General features: G+C 37.7%; 1 protein-coding gene across 2 annotated transcripts in view; it reads left to right on the top strand.

The window, feature by feature from the left end:
- The window catches only part of LOC124595481 (protein brunelleschi), a 249,419-nt gene that overhangs the window by 101,329 nt on the left and 134,164 nt on the right, over nt 1–13,926 (top strand). The window lies entirely within an intron of this gene.

Here is a 13,926-nt window from a genome sequence, read left to right as displayed (position 1 = left end):
TGTGATTAAGATGGATACCTACACCTACTCCTACATCTATACTTTGCAAACCACCATGAAGCTCATGGCAAAGGGTATGCCCAATTGTACCAGTTATTACAGTTTCTTCCCATTCCATTCACATATGGAGAGCAAGAAGAATGATTGAATGCCTCTGTCGCATGCAGTAATTATTCTAATTTTATCCTCCCGATCCCTAAGTGAGTGATAAGTATGTGGTTGTAGTATGTTCCTAGAGTATCATTTAAAGCTGGTTCTTGAAACTTTGTTAACAGACCTTCTTGGTATAGTTTGTCTCTCTTCAAGAGTCTTCCAGTTCAGTTCCTTCAGTATCTCTGGGACACTCTCCTCTGGATAAAACGAACCTGTGACCAGGTGTCCTACCCTCCTCTGTATACATTCAATGTCTCCTGTCTGTCTTATTTGGTATGGATCCCACGCACTTGACCAATATTCTAAAACTGGTCGCACAAGTGTAAGCAATCTCCTTTATAGAATTGGAGCACTTCCCCAGTGCTCTATCAATAAATTGAAGTCTACCACCTACTTTATGTGCAACTGAGCCTATGTGATCATTCCGTCTCATATCCCTACAAAGTGTTACTTCCAGGTATTTGCGTGACTTGGCAAATTCCACCAGTGACCCATTGATGTTATGGGCTCAGGATACTATGGTTTTTTGTTTTGTTTTATGAAGTGCACAATTTTACATTCCTGAACATTTAAAGCAAGTTGCTAATCTTTGCATCACTTTGATAAGTGCAGCTTCTTTCAGACAGTACCTTCATCATAGGAAACTGCATCACCTGCAAAAAGTCTCAGGTTACTATTAATGTTATCTGCAAGGTCATTAATATATAATATGTACAGCAAGGGTACCAACACACTTCCCTGGAGAACATCTGATGTTACTTCTACATCTGACAGTGACTCTCCATCCAAGATGACATGCAGTGTCCTCCTACCAAAAAGTACTTAACTGAATCACAAATTTAATAATATACCCCATAAGATCAAATTTTGGACAATTAGCATAGGTCTGCTACAGAATCAAATGGTTTTTGGAAATAAAAAAATACTACATTGCTCCCAAGCTTTCAGTATGTCGTGTGATAAAAGTGGAAGTTGGGTTTGACATTATATATATTTTCAGAATTCGTATTGGTTGGCATTGAGGTCATTCTATTCAAGACACCTCATTATGTTTGAGCACAGAATATGTTCTAAGATTCTACAACAAATCAATGTCAAGGATATTGGACAGTAGTTTTGTGGGTGTGACCGGTGTCTTTTTCCAAGAACTAGGCATGGTTTTTTTGTTCAAGGGATCTAGGACAGATTATAGGGAAAAGGGGCTAACTCAGCTGCAAATTCAGTATAGAATCTGACAGAGATAATGAGTTACGCAGTATGTAATAAGGGCGTGAGAACTCAGCGGGTTACAATGGTGGAGTAGCTTATTTCATTAGCAGCTGTAGAAAATTTACAACTAATTATTCAAGAAATGAGTAAACACTTAAAGCCAAAAAATTGTGTATGTTTTCAGAATAGAAGTAAAAATCTTTTGACTTCACTAATATTGAGGGAAACATGATGAAATAGAAGATAGGTGAGGATATTTGGGTTAATCCTCTATGTAGTCACTGGTAAATGTAACACTGTGAATAGGTCTGCACCCCCAATCATTCTATCAGTTAGTAGCTCCCTTGTAAACATGTGGGGTTGTTGTGATTATATTAAATTCTGACTCACCCTTGGAGGTGTGATGTTAAACATCAACTGTTTTAATCTTAGTTTCCATGTACTTGAAATAAGGGAAAGGCAACATCTCACCTGTAGCATAATGACATGTAGCACGTAGATGTGCGTAATGGAACACAGTGTTCACTTGTTTTTTCTGCTGTGAGCATGGTGGTGTGCATTTGGTTGTCATTGTGGTTGTGTGTGTGAATGTATATACTCTATGCTAGAAAAGAACCAGAGCTTGAAAACATGTGAACACTTTTTTGTGTTACATTTGTGTTTGCACCAAACATCAGTCTGCTATAGGTGAATGGTTGCCTTTCCCTTTTTTACGTATTGTTCCATCCAGGACTTTCTATTAATTTTCATGTATGTGTTTATTTTACAACCACTCAAACAAAAGCTCATGCCTATTACAGTGAATACAAAAAAAGATGCAAATTACAATTTATAGTGTTTATCCCTCTCTGCATCAGTTTCTGTATGCTAGTGAAGATCTAACTTGCTTATGGGTAACTATCTGTACTGTTTTCATTGAATACTTAGCTAATGTAATGGTACCAATGAAGAGATAATTAGCATCATAATATTTTCTGATTTTGCATACCATTACTTAATCTTATGGAATGGATATCTACCAAATCATCTACAACTGAGCAACTTTTTACATGCAATAAAAATTGTTGGTTTTCAGTGTAATGTTTCCAGATGGTTTTTTTGTCATTTGTAGTTACATTTTGTTGTCATCTGTCTTATAGTAACTGGAAACATCTTTATTTCATCATCACTATGTACTGTACTCCATTACAAACACAAATGATGATGTCATAAAGTGCAACCTGTAGCACCAGACTTTAATTTATAAATCAGTAGTTCAGTTGTTCCATTAGAACTACTGATGGCCTTGGGAGAGCCAGTCATGACAAAACTCTACCATCTGGTGAGCAAGATGTATGAGACAGGCGAAATACCCACAGACTTCAAAATATAATAATTCCAATCCCAAAGAAAGCAGGTGTTGACAGATGTGAAAATTACCGAACTATCAGTTTAATAAGTCACAGCTGCAAAATACTAACGCGAATTCTTTGCAGACGAATGGAAAAACTGGTAGAAGCGGACCTCGGGGAAGATCAGTTTGGATTCCGTAGAAATGTTGGAACACGTGAGGCAATACTAACCTTACGACTTATCTTAGACTCTAGATTAAGAAAAGGCAAACCTACATTTCTAGCATTTGTAGACTTAGAGAAAGCTTTTGACAATGTTAACTGGAATACTCTCTTTCAAATTCTGAAGGTGGCAGGGGTAAAATACAGGGAGCGAAAGGCTATTTACAATTTGTACAGAAACCAGATGGCAGTTATAAGAGTCGAGGGGCATGAAAGGGAAGCAGTGGTTGGGAAGGGAGTGAGACAAGGTTGTAGCCTCTCCCCGATGTTATTCAATCTGTATATTGAGCAAGCAGTAAAGGAAACAAAAGAAAAATTCGGAGTAGGTATTAAAATTCATGGAGAAGAAGTAAAAACTTTGAGGTTCGCCAATGACATTGTAATTCTGTCAGAGACAGCAAAGGACTTGGAAGAGCAGTTGAACGGAATGGACAGTGTCTTGAAATGAGGATATAAGATGAACATCAACAAAAGCAAAACGAGGATAATGGAATGTAGTCAAATTAAATCGGGTGATGCTGAGGGAATTAGATTAGGAAATGAGACACTTAAAGTAGTAAAGGAGTTTTGCTATTTAGGGAGTAAAATAACTGATGATGGTCGAAGTAGAGAGGATATAAAATGTAGACTGGCAATGGCAAGGAAAGCGTTTCTGAAGAAGAGAAATTTGTTAACATCGAGTATAGATTTAAGTGTCAGGAAGTCGTTTCTGAAAGTATTTGTATGGAGTGTAGCCATGTATGGAAGTGAAACATGGACGATAACCAGTTTGGACAAGAAGAGAATAGAAGCTTTCGAAATGTGGTGCTACAGAAGAATGCTGAAGATTAGATGGGTAGATCATATAACTAATGAGGAGGCATTGAATAGGATTGGGGAGAAGAGAAGTTTGTGGCAAAACTTGACTAGAAGAAGGGATCGGTTGGTAGGACATGTTTTGAGGCATCAAGGGATCACAAATTTAGCATTGGAGGGCAGCGTGGAGGGTAAAAATCGTAGAGGGAGACCAAGAGATGAATACACTAAGCAGATTCAGAAGGATGTAGGTTGCAGTAGGTACTGGGAGATGAAGAAGCTTGCACAGGATAGAGTAGCATGGAGAGCTGCATCAAACCAGTCTCAGGACTGAAGACCACACAACACAGTTCAGTTGTTGAAAAAAATCATCTTTTAAATGACTACTACCCAAGATTCAGTTAATGCGGTGTCAGAAAGGAGTTTCTGCACAGATGTTTCACTTTCTAACTTAATGTCTAAATCATTTCACTATTATCCAGCCACAGTGTGGATAAGACTATGGTGGATCTTAACATGATTTATTAGGAATTTATATGATCTTTTGTGCTTTTTGGTCAGATAGTGCTCCCATTTATTTTTTCTTGTATTAAGTATACTGAATTATAATTATTATTATTACATTATCTGTATAACTGACATTACATTCCTCAATGTCTAGCTGTTAGTAACCTATAACCCTGTCAGGAAAAGAGGATGTTACATATTACATGGAGAATTAAGTATGAGCATGCTTTGTGAAAAATGGGCGGCAAATTTGAGTGATGCCAAATAAATTTGGAACTAATATCTCTTCTACATTGATGAGCCAGTAGTAGGACTGGTGGGTTTCCAGAGGTGTGTGGCGCCAGATATCTGTGCGTAGGCTACACAATTCCCATAAACTACAAGCCATTGGTTTGTGGGCATGGATCTGATGCCTGATAGTGCCCAAGATATATTCCGTCATGTTCAGATGAGACAAATTTGGTCTCCAAGATATGAGTTCACTGTTGTGCTCCTTCAACCACTGTAACCTTGTGACATCAGCAGTTATTGTGGTGGGAGATGAAATCAGTGATGGGGAAATTACCAGCCATGAAGTGATGCAGGTGGCCCCAAATAATTTCACATCATCTGCAGCTGTTATTACCACGGGTCCCATGGAATCTGAGGTGAATGTCACCCATAATGTAATACAGTAAAACTTCGTTAACACGAATCCGAAGGGACCAAAAAATCAGGAGTTTGTGTTAAAAAAATTCGTGTTAAGTGAAAAACACAGATTTTAATAAGTATACATGTACAGCAGTACACTGATGTGTAATACACTACACTATCAATCATGTTATTGTAGACTTACAACACTGTAAAGTGATTGTAAAATTACAAGTACTCACAAATTATGTACGTTACTTTCGTGGAAAAAAATCAGTCATGGTTCGCTGACATTCATGGAAACGATAATATTTTGTAATTTCACAACTAATTGTAATGATAACGTCCATAAACCCAGCAGTGACGTTTGATGTTGAAGCAAACCGTTCGAAACAGTCCAAGTCTGTAAACATCAAATGACGGGTAGGTGGAATGGTATCTGTATTCTCTTCCTCTTCACTTTCTTCTGATGGCCCTTCTTGCACCTCATTCACAGTTTTTGGCACATCTGTTTCCACAGAAGCACATACGGCAACATCATCGTACACTAATGAATTCTTCGAAACTAATCCCAGGGTTCACAAAGTCCTGGAGAACTGTCCATTCCTCAGGTGAAATGGCATCTTCCAACTTGTGGACATCTTCAGTTTTGCTATGTCTCCAAGCTCTGTTAAAGCACTTCCCTATATGATGTGGCGATACTGAGTTCCAGGCTGCTGTGATGGCTTTTATTGTGTCAAGCAGATTCCAATTTGGGGTTGCACTATTGTTTTAAGCAGCACGAATTGCAGCTCTTACAAGTCGCTTGTGATAAGCTCTCTTTATGAGAAAGATTGTGCCTTGGTCCAAAGGCTGAAGGCGGCTAATGGCGCTGGGTGGAAAAAACTGAACCTATATGTTGGATAGGTTCAGATCATGAACATTATGGGCAGTACATCTGTCCAGTGTAAGAAGAACATGTCTATTTTGAGCAACCATTCGACTGTTGAAACGAAGAAGCCACTTGCAAAATGATGTGCCATCGATCCAAGCTTTCTTGTGGTGAGAGTAGATGCAAGCTAAAGTGTCCATATTTATGTTTTTAAAACAACGTAGTTTCTCGGATTTAGCGATAACTCAGGGACGAAACTTCTCACTGCCATCAGCATTACAGCACAGTATAACAGCCACGTGTTGTTTGCTTCATGCTCCACCATGACACTTATCACCTTTTATCCCCAGGGTGTGATTTGGAAAAAGATTGTAGAAAAATCCAGTTTCATCCATGTTAAACACATCACACGAGGCATACTTCTCCCTCACTCGGTTGAATTCATGCAACCAGCTGTTCGCACTTTCTTCATCAACTTTTATTTGCTTTACCACAAATTTGTACAGATGAAATTGAATGTCTCTTTTGGAACCAGTACAACCAACCAGCAGAATAACAGAAGTCTTCGATGCCCATATCTTTAGCAAGATCATTTGCTTTTGACTGAATCACAGGGCCAGTTAAAGGTATGATAGATGCACGCATATGATTGAACCATTCTAGCAGTAATGTCTTGATGTTTTGATACTTGGCGGTACGAAGTCGTTTAGATTTGTTTCCAGAACCTGATGCCACAGCATTAATAATTTTTTCTTGATTCTTAATAATCATAGATAAAGTAGATTTAGGTATTCCAAACTGCTCTGCAATTGCTGTTTTCTTGGTACCATGGTCCACTTCATCTAGAATCTTAAGCTTTAACTGTACATTTAGAGCTGTCAGTTTCCTCTTTGCCATTTTCGCGTGCTGCGGTACCGGTTGTAACTGTAATTTTTATTCAGTATTCCAACTTGATACGAATATGACTAACAGAACACCTGTCAAATCTGGCACTGAGTACATTCCTAAATGCTGCTGCACACATTATTGAATGTCTTACAATGTATAGCATACGCTGATTGTTGAGGTGATAATCACGGCTACCGACGTACAATACGTTAAAAATGAGTCAACAATAAGTATAATTAGCTTTGTAGCTACATTTCCTACATTCATTTCGGAAAAAAAATTACACTTGAAAATACTCTAAGGTTGGAAGTTTGTGTTACAGTGAAATTTAATTATGCTAGGAACTGAAACAGAGTTCGTAATTCGGATATCGCTGGCAGGTCGATAGACACACAAACATACACACAAAATTCAAGCTTTCGCAACCAACGGTTGCTTCGTCAGGAAAGAGGGAAGGAGAAGGAAAGACGAAAGGATGTGGGTTTTAAGGGAGAGGGTAAGGAGTCATACCAATCCCGGGAGCGGAAAGACTTACCTTAGGAGGAAAAAAGGATGGGTATACACTCTCGCGCGCGCCCACACACACACACACACACACACATATATACAGACACAAGCAGACATATTCAAAGTCAAAGAGTTTGCCCAAATGGATATGTATGTGTGTGCGAGTGTATACCCGTCCTTTTTTCCCCCTAAGGTAAGTGTTTCCGCTCCCGGGATTGGAATGAAACCTTACCCTCTCCCTTAAAACCCATATTCTTTCGTCTTTCCCTCTCCTTCCCTCTTTCCTGGCCTGGATTATAGTGCTTATGGACACAACCATCACATGGTGCAACAAGAAAGTTGAGTCATCTGTCCATTGAGCTATAATCCAGTTATACTGGTACCATGCCCATTGCTATTGTAAGAACAATGTCATTAGATTAACATGGGTTGTCTGCTGCAGAGCTCCACGTGTGCACAGAATGGCGTTTGCCAAAAAACTTGTGCCTGGGAAAGTGTTGTTCTCTGTCATGTATCTGCCATAATTTGCCACATATACTGCTTTATAGAGCAGATTAGGTGCTAACCTCCATATGTCATAATAAGGTGTGGACATCCAACACCTCATTGCCCACTCATAATTTCACTTTTGTATATGCTCATGACAGTGGCATGGAAACATTTGACCAGTGTAGCATTTCTGAGCTGAGCTGCAAACTTGCATTCTTTGTAAATCAGTTGCATTTTTACCTTATCTACATCAGTGAAAATTGTACTTACACAAACCTTCAACTAATGATATTGGTCAGTGTGCATCTTCCTTGTGTTTCCATTACTTTACTGTCAACTCCAGCAAGTGGCTAGTTACATTACCTCAGGTTCCTGCATTGTGTGGTAATACAGAAGAGTCGGTCAGTTTCATGTTAAATTTTTATTAATTCATGGTTATGTGAATAGTATATTGAGATACATTTTTGAAAGGTCTTGAGGAGAGGAAGTGGATTAGCAAATAAAAAAGGTATGGTGCTGTATAAAAAAGACATACTGCTGTTCGCATCTTTGTAATGAACAAATTGAAAGAAAGGAAAGTTGGTGTCCATAAGTAGTTTAACATCATTTCTTTGGACAGGCCTCAGTGGTGCACAATTCTGCTTCATGACACTGCTCTGATAATGTTGCAGAAAGGACAGGGCTGCAGGTGGACGCATTACTGTCTCCTTATCTAGCACCCTAAGACTTAAGTCTCTTCCAAAACTTAAAGAAGTTATTGGTGGTCAACAATTGGAGAAGGATGACATGTTGAAAGGAAATGTAATTCACAGGTTAAATGAACTGGCAGCAGAGTTCTGTGATGACGGTATCCAAGGTTGGTGCTGTGACTGAACAAGTATTTGGAAATTAATGATGACTGAGTGGAAAAATAAAATAATGTTCGTATTTTAATTTCCTATAAAAGTTACATTCATAAATAAAATATTTCTTCTGCTTTGGCAGACCACTTCATACTTAAAAACCAGTCCTCATAGAACTGTATCAAACATTAGGTTGCACTGTTTTTACCTTTGCAACTCACCATGCTCAAATATAAAATAATTGTTGCTGTCCAACTTTATACATTACTGACTCAGAACGTGTTAATGAAGACATCTTTTATTTTGTCTTGGAACTGTTCAGGCAACATTGAGAAATAGAACAATCATCACTTTTATATTCGGCAAGTACTGCATGGTATTTATTTATTTATTCATTTATTCTTTATTATTACACCCTACTGTCCATGAAGCTAACATATGCCATACAACTCGCATTTTTTGTAAATAATAAAAAATATATATTAATTATCTGTGCATGGTACTTACTAACTAAAACAAATAAAATAAAATAAAAATGCTAATACTGAAACTATTTTGTTGCCACCACAAAACTACTATAAACCCATTAACCAATTATCCAACTACTAATACTACTGCTGTTATTATACATTTTGTTCAGTTTTTCATTTATTAGAATGCATCTAAATTACAAATGATTGTTTCCACTATTGTACTTGCCCTCATACTACCCCAGTCAACAGCCACTGTCTGCTGGATTCCTTGGGTATAGGGCAGCAAGTCAACAGCATTTCCACTGTAACAAACAATTCCATGATCCAATGTAAAATCTTAGAATCCACACCTCAGTGATCATTTGCACCAACCTGAAGTGTATATTGTCTAGCCAGAATGCAGCATGCTGACATGTGGCTGAATATCTCTTGAAGTTATCCTGTATACTGTGGCTGCAATATTGTCAAAGATTCATCAAGTTGGCTCGTTCCTCAGTATTGCTTTAGGATGCTGCATCCTTAATGCCTGGCGACGATTACTCGCTGCATATTGATAAAGTGCACAGTCCCACAACATGTTCTCTGGAGTGACCAAATTGCTGCAGGTGCAACTATCATTTTGATTTTTTACAGCTACATAGCATATGGGCATGACTGGTCAGGTAATGTATCAGCTGCTGAAGAAATCTCATTTTTAGTGCCTCCTTGGTGTTAGGGAGCAATTCGTTTGTTGTCTTCTTGTGCCTGAACTGTCCCACTCATTCTGGCACATTTGGAATATGTGATCTTGGATTAACCTTTCTGTATTTACCACAGTTGGAGGTATCCTTCTTACTTCCATTCGATTGACTTTCTTTAACCAGCAAAGGCCTGCCCATTTTCTGGTCTCAGAGACCAAATGATAACCTTTTGATATGGCCGGTATCGTTTCCTTTCCTGATGTAAAGGAATTGACCAATATAGCCCATTTTGTTATGAGATATTATATACTAATTAAAGTTATTTTCGAAAAGCATTTGCTTAGTATGATGTTGGAGTAGGTGTAGCAATCTCTCGTACATCTTTTCCTGCTGCTATTTCTGAGACTGGTGGCAGAAATCTTGTGGCTGCATTGCCTGCATAATATTCTCTCTCTATCATTTTCTTGAAATCTTATAAAATGTTTAAGTAGTTCAATGAAATGATGTAATTCACATCATTGTTTTGGAATACACCAATTTTATCAAGTATGGTGCAAAGACACGGGCATACTTCTCTTTGCATCTGCTCTATTCTGTAGTTACCAAAAGAAGACAAATTAAGTCTGACTTTCTTCATTTATTTTGAGGCAAATAAAACGAGACAACAGATAGGAAATTGCTCAACTGAGCACCTAATCAATTATAATAAATATTTTATGCAAAAAATATGATGAAAACAATACCTAACACCATAGAGGTAAACAGAAAGAGTTCAGTCACAGCTAGAGATTATTTCTGTCTGTGTCATGATTCTCTGCTGTTGCATCTGGGCTCTTCTTGTTTCACATCTTAATTTATTCAGTGCCTTGGTCTAGATGCAAGGTAGTCCTCTATAAGGACCCCCATCTGAAAGGTATCAACACTTTCATTGCCCTGTGTGTGTCCACTGTAAGTTGTTGTGCTTTAAAGTCTACATCATCACACAGTGATGGGCATCCAGGACAGTGAAACGCTCTTCTCAGTTCATCCCAGTGATCCTTCTTGATGTTCTATTTGGGCCTTATGCGTACATTTTCTGTGGTGTCTTGGATGTTCCTTCCAATGATTATATAGTGCGTGACACTGTGATAACTCAGTATCATACCAGTTTGTCTTCCAACCTTTCAGATGGTGTCCCACTGTTACATTTGCGAGAGTGACATCTATGTTTGATGTTATTCCGACCCTCCCTTTGTCAGTTAGCACAGTGCAACATGTGAACGAATACCTGTAGGCTGAGTTCTATGATGATTCCTTCTACTTACCTTTCATGGTCCTCAGTCAGGTGGCTGTGCCACAATACTGACTTAACGTTTGCATCAACAGCATTCACAAGAGGTCTTATTCATCCTAGGAGACTAATTAAATTAAATTAAAAGTATATGGAAAATGCATGGCACATTGATATTAAAGATGTTTCACAGTATGTAAGTACATATGCAAGCTTCCATCCTGTACACACAAAGGAAAGTTGACTCCTTGTGGTGGCAGTAGTTAAATACACTTGTTACCAAGAATAATTTTAGTATCTACTTGCCACCATTGTAGCATCTCTCTTACCTTTACTGAACCAATATAATGCTTGAAACAACAGACAACTATTTTGGCCAGACAGGTACATTTTGGGGCTCTGCCTTAGCATTCTCAATATGCCTTTCCCACTCTGCCCAAAGTGTGATACCAACCTGTAATGCTGTCTGTGTGTGATGTATGGTTTCCTCTGCCACTGAATTGATTCACCTAGTGAGAATTACAGTTTAACATGGACTCCAAATCATGATGCAACATGGTGAATGTTACATTAACAAATCATTGTGGAGAAGAAAAAGGTGATAAGTGACAGGAAAACAAAACCTGGACAGGTAGATGATGAAATCTTGGGGTTGGAACTGTGGGCTTTCGATCTTGTAGTCTTGACACTTAACAGATCACACAACAGACGGCCAGTGAAAGTTAAATATAATACATGCAGGAGCCTCATTCTGTTTTCTAGTGTCTTGCAGAAACCATACTTTACACACAATTATGTGATTTGCATAATAAATATGAAAAGGCAGCCATCAATTACAGATGAGATACTAAAATTAATAAAGAAATTATGAAAGTGTAAAAATATTGAAAGATGGCCCTGAAAATGTTTGTGTGTGTGTGTGTGTGTGTGTGTGTGTGTGTGTGTGTGTGTGTGTGTTTGGTCTTCTGTCTGAAATGTTACTACATTCTGTGCAAGCCTCTTCATCTCCAAATAAGTACTGCAACTTACATCCCTTAAGATCTGTTTACTGAATTCTTCTCTTCGTCCCCTCTACAATTTTTACTTTCCACACTTCTCTCCAGTACTAAATTGGTGATTTCTTGATGTCTCAGAATGTGTCCAACTGACCAATCCCTTCTTCTAGTCAGGTTGTGCCACAATTTCTTTTCTCCCAAATTCTATTCAGTACCACCACATCTATAATTTTAAGTATCTCATTTCCTAATCTACCTTCCTCAGCATCACCTGAATATCCATATTTTGCTTTGGTTGATTTTCATCTCACATGCTCCCTTCAAGACACTTTCAATTCCATTCAACTGCTCTTCCATGTACTTTGCCGTCTCAACAGAATTATCATGCCATTGGCAGATCTTGAAGTTTTCATTTCTTCTCCCTGAACTTTAGTCCCTTCTCCAAATTTTGATATTTTTCTTTTGTTTTCTTTACTGCTTCCTCAGTGTACAGATTGAATAACATTGCATGTAGGTCACAACCCCATTTCACTCCCTTTTCAACCACTGCTTATCTATGATGCCCCTCGACTCTTATAATTGCCGGCTGATTTCTGCACAAGAGTTGTAAATAGCCATTCTCTCCCTGTATATTACCCCTGCTACCTTCAGAATTTCAAAGAGACTATTCCTGTCAACATTGTTAGAAGATTTTCTAAGTTTACAAATGCTATAAATGTATGTTTGCCTTTCCTTAACATATCCTCTAAGAGTAGTTGTTAGGCTGTATTGCCTTGCGTGTGCCTACATTTCTCCGGAATCCAAACTGATCTTCCCCTGTTCAACTTCTGCCACTTTTTCAGTTCTTCTGTAAAGAATTCATGTTATTATTTTTCAACCATCCATCACTTATTACATTGATAATTCGGTAATATTCACTCTGAGAGGTTAAATTATCCAGAAATGTTGAAAAGGTAGAGACTAATGGAGGAAGGAAATACGTGATAAGATACATATCAAATTGCAAAACGGATATGTAAATGCTGGTCAATGACCATCAATTACTTTAGAAAGCATAGAGCAAGGGAAGCAATGATTAGAGAGTTAGTTAGTTAGTTAGTTATATGGTGTTCCATTGATCAATCTCATGGCAACAGCTATGATGATGTGGAACGTGTCAAGTGCATAAGAAATGCACATATGAATAGATACAGTTTTTATTGCCTACCCCATTCCCTTAAATAACACAAAATGCATACATTATACATATACAGTACATTTATTAATACCTATTCAAGAATTCATCTGTGGTTTAGAAGGAGTTGTCAAGGAGATATGATTTCGATTTATTTTTGAAACTATTACTGCTGTCTGCTGACATTTTACTTCATCTGGAAATTTATCTAAAAGTTTTACAGCCAAATATAGTTTGAGTAGAGTATAGTGTAAGTCTTTCTTTGTTCTGGTATTATACTCTTGAATTCACTGTTTTTAAACTGGTCCATTTTATTTTTGAGTAAATGTACTTTCCTAATCTTGTACACAGATGCCTACAAGATGTGCGACTATGAGCCCCACACATTATTCTAACCATTTTTTGACCAGTGAATACTTTTTGCCTAAGTGTTGAGTTGCCCCAAAATATTATTCTGTATGACACCAGATAGTGAAAGTATGCAACGTATATTAGCTTACTAATTTCTATATCGTCAGAATTGGAAATTATTCTGATTACAAAAGTTGCTGAACCTAGTCACTTTAGGAGATACAAAATATGAATTTTCCAATTAAGATTCTCATCTATATGTATGCCTAAAAACTTAGTGTTCACTGCTCTGTTTACTGACTTACATTGATGTGTTACATTTATTAAAGGAACTGTACTTCTTGCAGCGGAAAATTGAATGTACTGTGCTTTTTCAAAGTTCAGAGCAAGCCCATTTGCAGAAAAGCAATTAATAACTTTTTCAAAGACAGTATTTGTATCATTTTCCATTGGAGTTTCTTTTACTGTATTAATAATGATACTTGTATCATCAGCAAACAAACAGTGCCAGTTTAGCTTCTTGTTTCAGAGAAGAAGAG

The sequence above is a fragment of the Schistocerca americana genome, chromosome 2 (genome assembly GCF_021461395.2).
Source record: "Schistocerca americana isolate TAMUIC-IGC-003095 chromosome 2, iqSchAmer2.1, whole genome shotgun sequence".
NCBI lineage: Eukaryota > Metazoa > Arthropoda > Insecta > Orthoptera > Acrididae > Schistocerca > Schistocerca americana.
Note: the sequence above shows the minus strand (reverse complement) of the source record. Positions and strands in the feature narration are given on the sequence as shown.